Below are 13,700 nucleotides of genomic sequence, written 5' to 3' on the forward strand. Positions count from 1 at the left end.
GCAACAGTAGAGAATACTATACAGAAACCTAGGGCGATCCGGCACCGGATGGACTAATCAGGAAAAATGCTAGCATTAGAGAAGAGAAAACCAAATTTGGACAATAGGTTACCCTAAGAAAATAGGGGAGAAAAGGGGCAAAAAATTAGCCCTTTCAATATTGTATGAAATATACGTGTAGATGTTAATTTTGTCCTAGTTGGTGGTGCACCCAGAGCCAGAAAGTATGCGAACTTTAATACAATGGGGAGAGAAAAGAAGGCTCTTGTGTGGGCGCACTCTTGTAGAAAAAAATAAATTTGATGAGATAATTAAGATGAAATATTTAAAACATAACTTTTATTAGCTTTTATTACAAAAAAGGTTATTACCGGAGATCTATCCTTCAAAATGCAACATAGAAAGCATCTTGGTAAAATAAAATGTTCTGGTCTCTTATTGGTAAAGAGTGTGTGAAAGGGTGGTAGACATTAGTTGGTCATACCCCCATTCCCCTTGACCAGTACAGGCTTGCTGTATTGATGGAACCACAGGGTGGTCGAGACACAAAATTAATAGCTATGCTCTTATGGCTTATAGAAAATTAGAGAAATGATCAGAAGTCACTCCTCTGGGTATAGTACAGGAAAAAAGACGACATGCACCTATCTGAATTCAAGACAATGATAACGGTAGAGGCAGGTATGGCACCTCAAGTAGATGGTGCCCGTGACCGATAGGTCTGGAGGTTATTGGATAGAAAAAAGTGGTGATACTGCTGTTGGTGTTACTGCCACATAAGTGAGGAAAATCCTACTCTACAACACCAGGTATTCACAGGTGGTCTCCCTTCCTGGTACTGACCTGGCCCAACGCTGTTTAGCTTCCAAGATCAGACGAGATCGGGCGCTGGCAGCGTGGTATGGTAGTAGAGAATTTTATGTGAACACCAATGAGAGTGCACCTATATATGAATAATGAAAATTAGGACCGACAGAGAAGAAATAGATAGAAGATCGTGTAAATGGGTGGATCTGCTTTTCACGTTAGACCCGATCCGAAATTCCCACTCACGTGGTGCAGTGTACCGGGAATCGTGAATGAGAGTCCACGAAAAAGTGATGATCTATCGAAGATTGGACTTGTGAGAATTGATACTAGAATTCACAGACAGAGAAATCCCTGACTGCTGGTATATTATGATTGTCCAAACAGATAGTATATAAGAAGAAATGCTGGTGAAACCAGGTGAATATGTGGTCACTCAGGTAATGCAGTTTTTAAAAAAAACTCAGGATGAAGTTTGAAAATTGTAAAATTATGTGGTGAGGTGTCAAATTCACCAAAACTGCACAAACATATATCTGTTGACCAAATGTATCATAGGATATTTGCCTTGCAACCCCAGATAGGATATAGAATGCTATAATAGGTATATGTTAATTCTATGCATGCATCAATTGCTGTGAGGAGGCAGGAATAGAAATAGATGGGAACCAACACATTCATAAATATAACAGATATATTAGTCATATGTGTGAACTGGTAACGCTTTAAAATATAAGCTGATTTCCAATAGTATGCTAGATGCTAGATAAATGCTAATGCAGACCTCTGATCAATCACCCCTAACATCTACACGTATATTTCATACAATATTGAAAGGGCTAATTTTTTGCCCCTTTTCTCCCCTATTTTCTTAGGGTAACCTATTGTCCAAATTTGGTTTTCTCTTCTCTAATGCTAGCATTTTTCCTGATTAGTCCATCCGGTGCCGGATCGCCCTAGGTTTCTGTATAGAATGCCCATAGACACAGAACTTATATGCCAGATAGCCGACCATGGAAGATTTTTCCGGTATAGGTACACTCTAGGAAGTAGGACCATGCGAGTTGGAGAAGTATCACCAGGATACTGTGCACATATCATACAAACAGATATGTGTACTAAACAGATGGGAGAATTAGGGTTAGGAGATTTCACATGGAAAATTTGTAACATGGTTATGTCATACTCCGTCCCATATGTTCTCCCCGATGATGCATATTTCATATGCGGGAGGAAGGCGTATAAGTGGCTTGCCCCAAACTCAGAGGGATTGTGTTATATTGGAAAAGTACTGCCTGAAGTAATGACTGTATCCCATAACAAAATGAAAGATATTCACCGCGGTGCCCAAGCTCCTTATACTCACACTCATTACGAGCACGTCGTTAAACGGCACCTGATAGAGAGGACAGAGCATCCAGCCTCTGATCTGATCCATGAATCCACCGGGATTCAATTCCTACTCGCGTTAGATATCACTCGTACCGCCAGAGGAGTGATAAATTATAAATATATATCTGCGCTAGCAAACTTGTTAGACAATATCACCGAAATGTATGACGACACATTCAGGTACACTGGGAAAGAGTTACAAGCCTACAAAACAGAACTGGTTCAGCATAGAATGATTCTTAATTACCTCACAGCTGTGACAGTCGGGTATTGTGTTACCCTAGCAACTCAATATGGAATAAAATGCTGCACGTATATCACAAACAGCACGGAGGACCCGGCCGAGGTCATAGATCAAAAGATGGATGACATTCTACAATTAAAATGGGAGTTCCGAAGGAGACATAATCTCACTCTCGCTGCTGTGGGTAATGAGCTGACCAGTTGGGTGTCATGGTTGAACCCACGAAATTGGTTCTCGGGCTTAGGAGAATGGGCCCAAGGTATTATTATGGATGTAGGGAAATTTCTTTTGTGTATTCTAGGAGTCGTCATATTGGTTGGACTGATATTTAGATGCGTTCGGGCTTTAACGAAGTGTAAAGGTAGTACTAGAGTGATGAGTCTGAGGAGCGAAGACACTGTAATAACAACAACTAATTTGATTTATGACCCAACGATAGAGACAATGTTGTGATGAAAATGTGATTCCACGGTCCGTTTCTTTCACCCGTTTCTCCTTTGTTTTCCTCCAAGGTACAAAGACATCCGCTTGGAAGAAGAATTTGACAACCTCTTTTAATACAGACCATTGATGGACTATACCACAGACCCCCAATACCCCTAGTGACTTTACATTTTTACGATAGCCCAAATAGTTTAGTGACTGTAACTTTCTGGACAATGGAAAAGCTTTTGTCGCCATTTATAGCAAAAGCACCGAGAGACATCAGACAACATGTACATCAAGACAAGACATCAGACAAGACCTCAATCGGCGACTGTTTATTTAAACTCACATAGTTTACGACTGCATTTATAACGATTGCTTTTTATCTTCACCTCTACAACCTTCAGGTAATAACACATAGTCGATAGGGAATATAGACACAGATATCAGCACTCACATACCCCCCCATTCATGTATCATCAACTAAATGTGCTCCCCATTTGTTGCAACCAAAAGCCGAAAAGAGCTCGGTAAAGTTTGACAGCCCATCCACAGACCCTTGATACGGGATAAGAAGGAATTCAAATGTATACTTCGCAATACCTCGAAGCTTGATTTAAAACACGTACGGCACGATGATACATGACCCCTCAAACATGGATTCATACACACATGCTTCTACTATCTCACTAGGTCATACCTTTTTCCCACCTTCTCCTCTCCTCCCTTTTCCCAATCATAAAATGGTATTTACATGATGACATATATTTCTCTTTTCTTTGAACTGTTTTAGGAAGTGGCAGTTATTGATGACTGCCAAAGGGTGGACTGTCAAAGTCGGAAAAATATCATGCTACACGTTGCCATATATTCACCTCATGCGCTTGCCCGCTGCACGTGCACATTCTCTCCCGTGCGTGCGGATACTCGCAGCTGCGTGATGGCGCCTCCTCGGCCATGCGCTCGAGCGCGTGGTATGTGCATTTATGGTAGAGTTTGTGTGCGTCTAGCGGGCGACTCAATCGTTAAATAATAAATTCAAATAGTATGTTTTATAGGTAATGCTCCCCTTAATAATAACAGTAAGTTTGTTTAATGTAACTGGTCGCTGGACAGAGGAATTCCTCTTTGCATGGTACGAAGGGTCAGACAGGGTTTGAGCAGTTGTGTTTGGTACCTAACTAAAGAACATTTTATTAGAAACAATCCGGTGCTGGTTAGGTAAAGATTAATCGCTCCTGCGTATAGTTATGTCTATTAGTAGTTTCTGGACATTTACTATATTTGCGGTTCATTATCCATGCGGCGGGAATTCTGAGATTCCCTCCCACCTGAGCAGTTTGATATAGTCACAGCCCACCTGTTCAAACTAACCTATGACCTTTTGTTATGATGCGAGGAGACATTCCTGTGTCCAATGAACAATGAGATTATAGGTCCCTTTGTAGTATACTGTACGCAGTGTATATAAGGACAGCCAGCCTGGCCAGCTCAGTCTTCTCTCCACAAACGGTTTTCATCATTGACTAACTCGGAGCTGGTACCAGGACTGCGCTGCGATCATTCCCCAGTGTGTGTAAATTATTCTCTGTAACCAACTTATTCCCTGTTTGTATTTGCCATATTCTCTCTCTCTGTTATTGTATAAGATTGTGACGCTATTGTATATTTATGTGTAGTTATTCTGCTTAGATATTGATGTTAGTTTGTAGTGTATGAATTATTAACTGTTTTCCCCTTTTTACATAGCTAGATATTGTTAGTAAAGGTTTTGGAACCTTAGCAAGGTATTGTGTGTTTATTACATTGCTGAGAGTATTCAGAGCGTCTCAATCGCTCAAGAGGCTTTCATACAATAGAGGTTAATTAGCATTGCATTGTGCTCACATTACAAAACCAAGGTTTACAGTACAGGCTCAGCCTTTCATTGTGTTGCATACAAGGTTTACTGAGTGTCATCCCGTGAGCGTCTGCGCCGCCCGTGTTCTCCTCATGGTCACGAGCGTCCGCTACGCTGGTAGCGTAGCATTACGGTAGTCGGCCGCCTATAGCGTGCTCGACACCAAGCGTTAAGCTGTGAGCGAGCGTGCCGCATGTGCGTCTCGACCACGGCTAAGTGTCTGTTACGCTAAGTGCGTACCATTACGGTACCCCATACGCCAATTGCGTACTGAGTCTCTTACCCACATATAGTGAATGTTATAAGATAAATATTTAGCTATATCAAACATGAACAGAAGTATAACATAAAATATATAACCAAAAATGCAAAACAGGCTCATAACATTACCCCCCCCCCTTGAGGAGGGGTCAAAGGACCCCAAAATTCAGGTTATCCAAAACAAGGTATACATTAATAAACCTGACACTGGAATAAACAGAGAAAGACAAGTAACAGAAACAAGCTGTGGCAACAGCTTGTAACAGTGCCCCCCCCCCTTGACAGTGGCCACTGGACACAAGACAAGGAAAAAAATCTTTTTTTTTTTTATATCAAGGCAAGAGTCAATAATATTTCTTTTTCTTTTTCTTCTTTTTACCCTGTGCTTGCTTGGCGACACCAGGAAAGGAAGAAACCTCTGGCTCAAAAAAATCTTCAAAACATATAGGTCGAGCAATCAGATGCTTCTTCCGTCTCTTACCAGAGTGCCCCGGCATATAAGTAACCTCATCAGTTTCGGAATCTGAGAACAGACCATAGATTGGTTCCATTCCCCTAGGTACCGAAACTTTAGAAGATCTCCTGTAGGGAGAAGACAGGAAAGCACATCCAGTAGCAATGGTAATAGGCTGTGATCTTTGTGCCGAGTTTACAGTATACGGTGGACTCTCAGCATATAAGACGGGTGACCTAGAGGAACCTGAACCAATTTCTTTGGAACCATATCTCTTAATAACTGCATCACTGAATGCCGGGGGATCCTGAAGAATGGGATCTTCAGTTTTCATTAGGCTGGTCGCCCACTCAAAAGGCTCTCCTCTAAAGGAATATATCAGATAGAGCACTAGGTTCTCTGAAGTGATGCCCAGAAATGGTCTAGACAACAAAATGGTGTAATAGTGTTTGTAAAGCGCCAGAAATTGGACTAAGTCCCCATCAAAGATTATAGATGTTGAGATATCAACAGAGTCAGGATCTGCTTCCTTCCCATCTGACTGACTAGAGTGCTTTGCTAGGACCTGGTCACTATTGACCTTACTCGAGGCTGAGACTTTCTGAACCCCACCTGGGGCAGTGACTTTCTGAACCCCACCTGGGGCAGAGACTTTCTGAACCCCACCCGGGGCAGAGACTTTCTGAACCCCACCCGGGGCAGAGACTTTCTGAACCCCACCCGGGGCAGAGACTTTCTGAACCCCACCCGGGGCAGTGACTTTCTGAACCCCACCCGGGGCAGTGACTTTCTGAACCCCACCCGGGGCAGTGGCCTTCGGAACCCCACCTGGGGCAGTGGCCCTCGGAACCTCACCTGGGGCAGTGGCCCTCGGAACCCCACCTGGGGTAGTGACTTTCTGAACCCCACCCGGGGCAGTGACTTTCTGAACCCCACCCGGGGCAGTGGCCTTCGGGAACCCCGCTGGGGCAGTGGCCTTCGGGAACCCCGCTGGGGCAGTGGCCTTCGGGAACCCCGCTGGGGCAGTGGCCTTCGGGAACCCCGCTGGAGTCAGCACCTCGGATTCTTTTACTGGGACCAGCCCGTCGGCCTCCCTTTCTGGGGCCGGGCCGTCGGCCTCCCTCTCCGAGTCGATAATTATCGAAACTTCTCCCGGGACTATGACTTCCGGGACTTTTGCTGAAGCTTTAACCTTCAGAACCTCCACTAACGCTATGCCTCTTAAGTTCTTTCCTGGGGAAGCGACCTCTAGACCCTTCTTTGGGGCTGCGTCTCTCGAGACCCCACTTGGGGATATTACTTCAAAGATCCCTTCTGGGGTTTTGCTTCTCAAGTTCCCTTCTAGAACTATGGTTTTAGACACCTTCTCTGGAGTTGCGCTTTTCAAGTCTCTACCTGGGGTAACAGCTTCTGAGACCCCTTCTGGTATTGACATCTGAGCTATAATATTCGATGCCCCTCTATAACCTAGAGCATCGGGTACCGCTCCAGGACTCTGGGCATCGGGTACCGCTCCAGGACTCTGGGCATTGGGTACCGCTCCAGGACTCTGGGCATCGGGTACCGCTTCAGGACCCTGGGCACCGGGCACCGCTCCAGGACCCTGGGCACCGCTCCAGGACCCTGGGCATCGGGCACCACTCCAGGACCCTGGGCATCGGGCACCACTCCAGGACCCTGGGCATCGGGCACCACTCCAGGACCCTGGGCATCGGGCACCACTCCAGGACCCTGGGCATCGTGCACCACTCCAGGACCCCGGGCATCGGGCACCGCTCCAGGGGCTTGCAACTCTGCTTCAACAGGAAAATCAAGAGAGGAGAGAAACATTCTCCTTTGGTTCCTGAATCTATAATGGGGCTCCCTAGCCCAAGGACCCCAATTATAGGACAGAGTGCTTTTTAGTGTGGGTTGTGTGACAAGTACCTCTGCCACAGTAGAGACAGGAGTAGGTCTTGTATCCTGACTAAACTTGGCCAGAGGGCAGGACTTGTCGCCACACTTTGGCTTGCGCAACTCACAGGTCTGCAGATAGTGACCTAAACCCCCACAATATAGGCATAAATCTAAGTCTCTGCGACGCAGACGCTCCTCTTCTGAGAGCCTGGGCTGCAGAAAACTTTTAAACCTTTTCTCTTTAATTAAACCTGAGGATTCACTTGTCACCATACTGTGAGCAAGAGTCTCTTTATAGGATGAACTCTCAACAACTTCTGGCAAAATAGGTAAAATTTTGGTCAGAAGGTTTTGCAGTTGCTTTAAGGATTGCTGCAAAACTTCCAGCCGCTCAGGTTTCAAAGCACTGAAAGCAGAGTTCAGGGCTGAGAGAGATGCTTGCAGGGCTTGCATAGTAGGCATAGGAGGATTTCAAAGTAGACAAGACAAGACACGATTCTAGACACGATTCTAAGACAAGATTCTAGACAAGATTCTTAGACAAGATTCTTAGACAAGATTCTAGACATGATTCCAGACATGATTCTAAGACAAGATTCTAAGACAAGATTCTAAGACAAGATTCTAGACAAGATTCTTAGACAAGATTCTAGACAAGACAAGACTGGACTGGATTTTTTAAACTAGACAAGACAAGACTGGGCTGGATTTTTTAAACACCGGACTGGATTCTGCACACTGAATTCTAGACAGGACTGGATTCTAAACACCGGACTGGATTCTGCACACTGAATTCTAGACAGGACTGGATTCTAAACACCGGACTGGATTCTGCACACTAAATTCTAGACAGGACTGGATTCTAGACAAGACACTGGACTGGGCCAAAAAAGAAAAAGCTTTATTTCTTTTTTGTTGTATGGCTGGTGATAATGTTAGGTTCCTGGTGCTCAGAGATGAGCACAAGGGAGATGTTGCGTAGTGAGTCCTGAGCACCAGAACGTGCCGCTGAAATAAGGTGTGGTGTGGAAATAGCCCCTAGCACCCTACCTCCGTTGTTTTACCCGTGTGGTCAGTTCACGCCTGAGTGACTATGGTTTCTTGGGCCCACGGCAGCCGCGTTTGAAGGGCGGATTATGTCTGCCCAATTACGATGCCCCCAGGTCTTAGCGTGAGACAAGGCGTGAACCGAGACAGGATAATAACAAGGGGACCTCTGACTAAAACAACAGAAAGCTAGGGGCTACTAACTACCCTAAAACTAAATATATGTGCGGCACGCCGCCAAAGGAAAATAACAACCAAGGAAATGCTGTCCACTCGCCGACACAATACTGTTGTGTACCGGCGGTGACAGCATAAGCAGAACCCTCTGCAAAACACCAGTAACAAAATATAACCAAAGAATACTGCGGCCTAGGCCGACAGACGCGTCACAGCCGCTACTCACGGAACCGGTACAAACACTGGCAAACGGACAGGAACCCCCAATGTAGCCGACACAGACTCTCAGAACCGGAGGACAGGCAGAATCCCAAACGACAGACCGATGGACACCAAGAAGCCAGAAACTCGACTAGGCACAGACAAAGCCACAGGACTTCTGGACAGGAACACTTCACGGCAGGACACAGGAACCGACACAGGAACCAACACTGGAAGCAGCTAGACAGACACTGCTAGACAGGAGCTCAGGAACTGGCAGGGACTAGCTCAGAACGCAAGAACTCTGGAAGTCAAGAAACCTGGAAATATCACCAGCGTCTGTGAATTGCACTGAGCCAGCATATAACAGAGAGTCTTAATTAATTATGTCGTGCAGCTGCCCTACTGCACAACTGAGAGGTGCAATCAACAGACAGGTGAGGCTGAACACATGGGAACAAGCTGCAATTACACAGACTCACCACTGGCAGCAAACAAGAATATTCTTAAACCAGAGCAACGGGAAAACCTGGCCTGCAAGACAACTATAAACATAAAATAGGAATGAACCACTACCTGTGGTTCATAACAGTACCCTTTCCTTAAGGGTGAACTCCAAACACCCCATGACACCCACGGGGAACATGAACAGAAGTATAACATAAAATACATAACCAAAAATGCAAAACAGGAATGAGCCACAGCCGTGGCTCATAACAGCCTTTCCTCGTATTCCAGCGTCTCCATACCCTTAATTAGTTTGGTCGCCAGCCTTTGAACCTTTTCTAGCTCCAGGATATCCTTTTTGTAGTAAGGTGCCCAGAATTGTACACAGTATTCAAGGTGTGGCCTCACAAGTGATTTATATAACGGGAGAATAATACTCTCGTCCCTAGCATCAATTCCCCGTTTTATGCATGCTAATATCTTATTAGCCTTCTTTGCTGCAGTCCTACTTTGGGTACTACTGCTTAGTTTGCTATCTATGAGAACACCTAAGTCCTTTTCCAGTACAGAATCCCTTAATTTTACCCCATTTAGTAGGTAGGTTTTATTTTTGTTCTTGTTACCACAGTGCATTACCTTACACTTGTCTGTATTGAAGCGCATTCTCCATTTCGCTGCCCAAGCTTCTAATTTAACTAAGTCATTCTGAAGCGACTCAGCATCCCCCTCTGCATTTATAACTTTACACAATTTGGTATCATCTACAAAAATTGACACCATGCTCTCTAGACCTTCTGTTAGGTCGTTAATGAAAATATTGAACAATAGCGGTCCTAATACTGAGCCTTGCGGCACACCACTTAGCACTTCAGTCCAAGTTGAAAAAGATCCATTAACCACAACGCGCTGCTCCCTATTATCTAACCAGTTTTTGACCCAAGTGCATATTGTGCTTCCTAGCCCTGATTCTTGTAGCTTGTAGATAAGTCTCATGTGTGGTACAGTATCGAACGCTTTGGCAAAATCTAAAAAGATTACATCCACCTCTTTTCCCTGATCTAGGTTTGCGCTTACTGTTTCATAAAAGCCAAGTAAGTTGGTTTGACAGGATCTGTCCTTCATAAACCTGTGTTGATTCCTTTTAATGACCTTATTGACTTCAAGGAACTTCTGAATACTATCTCTTAAAATACCTTCCAATACTTTCCCCACTATAGATGTAAGACTAACTGGTCTATAATTACCCGGTTCAGCTTTACTTCCCTTTTTGAATATAGGCACTACTTCCGCTATACACCAGTCTTTGGGAACCATACCTGATATTACTGAATCCTTAAAGATCAAAAATAGCGGTTTTGCAAGTTCAGAATGAAGCTCCATTAGAACCCTTGGGTGAATACCATCGGGACCTGGTGACTTATTAATCTTTAAATGTTTTAATCGGTTACAGACTACTTCCTCGCTTAAATAAGTACCTATCAGTGGGATATTCTCATTATTGAGATTATATGTTAGTCCCTGAATTGGGTCCTCTCTAGTAAATATTGTTGAAAAAAACTAATTTAGTGTATCGGCTATGTCATTATCATTTTTGCTTAAGACTCCCAAATTGTCATTTAAAGGGCCTATACTCTCCTTCTTTAATCTCTTGCTATTAATGTATTTAAATAATTTTTTGGGATTCGCTTTGCTTTCCTTTGCTACTAGTTTTTCAGTTTCTACTTTAGCCGCTCTTATTTCCTTTTTGCATATTTTGTTACATTCCTTATAGTGCTGAAATAACTCTGCTTCCCCGTCAGATTTTTATTTTTTAAATGCTCGCCTTTTCTTGCCCATAAATTCCTTAATCTTTTTGTTAAGCCGCATCGGTTTATGATTTTTATTCCTTTTTTTGCTGCTCGTAGGAATAAATTTGAGAGTATTTTTAGCTAGCAGGAATTTTAGTACCTCCCATTTCTCCGTAGTATTTTTTCCTAAAAACAAACCTTCCCATTCAATATCCCTGAAAAATACCCTCATCTTATCAAAATTTGCTTTGCTAAAGTTTAAAGTCCTAGTTGAGCCAGTATAGGGCTGTTTATGGAAACTGATATTGAATGTGACCATATTGTGGTCGCTGTTTCCTATGGGTTCCCCTACTATAATACCTGATACCAAATCCCCATTGTTTGTTAATACCAGGTCTAAGATTGCAATTAGTTGAACTAAGTAGTTATCATTAAGTGTGTTTAAAAACATATTGCCCCTAGCAGTATCACATGAATCGTTTTTCCAGTTTATCTCTGGATAGTTAAAATCTCCCATCACTACTATGTCTCCTACTCCTGCTGCTTTTTCAATTTGCTTTACTAACAATTCCTCATCAGATGCGTTGATACCAGGTGGCCTATAGCATACACCCAATACTAACTTTTTTATTCCTTTTTCCCCGCATGCAATTTCTACCCATAATGTCTCGACAGTGTCTACAGTCCCCTCCTGAATATCTTCAATATCTTATAATGGGGAAAATCTACAGGGGGCATCAATACTGGGGCACAGCTAAGGGGGCATAACTACATGGGCATCTCTACTGGGGGCAAATCTACAGGGGACACAGCTAAGGGGGCCTATCTACAGGGGCATCTCTACTGGGGGCACATCTAATGGAGGCAAATCTACAGGGGGCATCTCTACTGTGGGCACAACTACAGGGGCCACGCTCCTTCCTTATGAAGCCACGCCCCTAGTTTTTTACACGCGCCTTAGGCACGCACTAACCCTGTTTTACATGTCGGGAAAGGGGGGGGGGGAATTTAGATCTGTATAAGTGTTAGAAGTGGATTTAGATCTGTACTATGGCCCTCATTCCGAGTTGTTCGCTCGGTAAATTTCATCGCATCGCAGCGTTTTTCTGCTTAGTACGCATGCGCAATGTTCGCACTGCGACTGCGCCAAGTAATTTTGCTATGAAGTTAGTTTTTTTACTCACGGCTTTTTCTTCGCTCCGGCGAACGTAATGTGATTGACAGGAAATGGGTGTTACTGGGCGGAAACACGGCGTTTTATGGGCGTGTGGATGAAAACGCTACCGTTTCCGGGAAAAACGCAGGAGTGGCTGGAGAAACGGGGGAGTGTCTGGGCGAACGCTGGGTGTGTTTGTGACGTCAAACCAGGAACGACAAGCACTGAACTGATTGCAGATGCCGAGTAAGTCTGAAGCTACTCTGAAACTGCTAAGTAGTTTGTAATCGCAATATTGCGAATACATCGTTCGCAATTTTAAGAAGCTAAGATTCACTCCCAGTAGGCGGCGGCTTAGCGTGTGTAACTCTGCTAAAATCACCTTGCGAGCGATCAACTCGGAATGAGGGCCTATGTTAAGAACTTATAGTGATTGAGGGGGTAATTCCAAGTTGATCGCAGCAGGATTTTTGATAGCAATTGAGCAAAACCATGTGCACTGCAGGGGAGGCAGATATAATATGTGCAGAGAGAGTTAGATTTGGGTGGGTTATTATATTTCTGTGCAGGGTAAATACTGGCTGCTTTATTTTTACACTGCAAATTAGATTGCAGATTGAACACACCCCACCCAAATCTAACTCTCTCTGCACGTTATATCTGCCTCCCCTGCAGTGCACATGGTTTTGCCCAATTGCTAACAATAATCCTGCTGCGATCAACTTGGAATTACCCCCAGAGTGTGGTTTACTGACCTTTTGTTTGCTAGATTTGATTAACACCTTTTGCTGGAGGTGGAGGGTTGTAATCAAGATGAACACGTGGCAGTAGTCCCTATTTATTTAGTATAGGTTAGGACGCTACAGTGCCTAGTATATGAAGTGGCTGGTTATAAAGTGGCAGCTTAAAATAAATAGTATTATTATTATCCTTTATTTATATGGCGCCACAAGGGATCTGCAGCACCCATTACACAGTACATAACCAAATGAGCAAACAAGAAAACAGCACTTACAGTTCAAGACAATGTAGAACAGGTATAGAAAACCAGGGTATAGGTGCCATTACGGGAGTATGGAGTATAAGACAGTGTAAGTAAGAAAAGGAAAGGCACATGAGGAAAGAAGTCCCTGATTTTGCGAGCTTACAATCTAAAAGGTAGCATTATACCTGCGTTATACCGAAGGAAAACAGAAGGCAAACAAACCAACATTACTACATAAGGACTGCGTTACAACCACAAAGCTCAGAGTCATTATGTGGCCTCTCCCCACCTTTGCCATGAGAACTCCAGGACCAGGCTTACCACCCTTCTGGCTGAGAACATTACGTCTGTCTCCAGGCCTAACCCTCAAGATAAGCAAGGAGCTATGGGGGGAGAGCACCAGGAGCAGGCTTAGCAGCGACATTTTTACCGGACTTCAATGTGCTCCCCACATTCTCATACCCACCTGTTATGATCCCATGAGACCAGGACATTTTATAATTTTATCAAAATAATGTTA

At 44.0% G+C, this 13,700-nt stretch overlaps 1 non-coding gene across 1 annotated transcript; it reads right to left on the minus strand.

The window, feature by feature from the left end:
- Positions 1–794: 794 nt before the first annotated feature.
- Positions 795–913, minus strand: LOC135054369 (5S ribosomal RNA). The gene has a single exon (XR_010243514.1). It is a non-coding gene; the product is annotated as a 5S ribosomal RNA (ribosomal RNA).
- Between the last annotated feature and the right edge of the window lie 12,787 nt (positions 914–13,700).

The sequence above is a fragment of the Pseudophryne corroboree genome, chromosome 2, assembly GCF_028390025.1.
Source record: "Pseudophryne corroboree isolate aPseCor3 chromosome 2, aPseCor3.hap2, whole genome shotgun sequence".
Classification (NCBI taxonomy): Eukaryota; Metazoa; Chordata; class Amphibia; order Anura; family Myobatrachidae; genus Pseudophryne; species Pseudophryne corroboree.